The sequence below is a fragment of the Pteropus vampyrus genome, unplaced genomic scaffold (genome assembly GCF_000151845.1).
Source record: "Pteropus vampyrus isolate Shadow unplaced genomic scaffold, Pvam_2.0 Scaffold929, whole genome shotgun sequence".
Classification (NCBI taxonomy): Eukaryota; Metazoa; Chordata; class Mammalia; order Chiroptera; family Pteropodidae; genus Pteropus; species Pteropus vampyrus.
The window spans coordinates 50,186-51,174 of record NW_011889710.1 but is presented as its reverse complement, the minus strand read 5'-3'; positions in this window follow the sequence as shown (position 1 = coordinate 51,174).

The window sequence follows — 989 nt, the reverse complement described above, 5'->3', positions numbered from 1 at the left end:
CCAAAGCTTCCACTGTACAGGCGATGTCCTGGTCAGAACTCCTTCGGATCAACAGCCCCGACTGCAGTGTTGTCACACCTCTGCTCAATGGGCAGAACTTAAGGCTGTTCTCATAAGTCTGGCCAATCCTCCCCTTGACAAAACTTGTTATGTGGTCTACCCATTTGATCTGCCACCTGAAAGACTACAGACTGGCAGATTAGGGATCGTAAACTGTGGAAACAAAGGGTGGATGCTGATGGGACTGTCGGGGCCACTCACAGAGATGCCCATAGCAAAAGTCTATCCTCTAATGAGACCAACTAAAATCCAGCTGCTGATCAAGCCTGCACTGCCAAGACTGCCATCAGACATGGCAACACATCTACCCTCAGGTATGGGGCACAAAGTAAACAACTCTGTTTCTCGTGCAGAAGCCACTTCTACATGCCAGACTTGGGACTCTTGCCCAAAGGTGGCCTGATTGTCTTTCTACAAAGAAGGCCATCCTGCTCGCTCCCGACAGTCTGACTACATCAGACCTTGGACTGTCTTTCTCACACTACCTAGTCTCAACACTTTTGATATTTTTTTGAGGGTACTGTTCCAGTCTGATCAGCTGACTCCCACCACACTATTGTGGCTTCTGTGAGTCTTATCTCTGCCACACTTTCAGCAGTGCAACCCATTTGCAGCCTGACAAATGGTGTGCCTTTTTTACTCAAGCGTCACCCAGTAATGGGCCAATAGTCAAAGTATTTGATGAACATTCCATACTCCATTAGTATCTAATATTGCTGAGCACTGGAACGATTTCTGACTCTACTTCCTCAGGGTCCACACACTTTAGTGGGGCGATTTGGTCACTGAACGCAGCTGTCCCCAGAAAGGGATCATGACTGAGACACAAGTAGGGGGTGCCTGGAGAAAAGGTAAGTTGGGACGGGACACACCAATTATGTGGCAATGGAGGGAAAGTGCCAAACCCAGTACTTTGGCAGAGAATACCT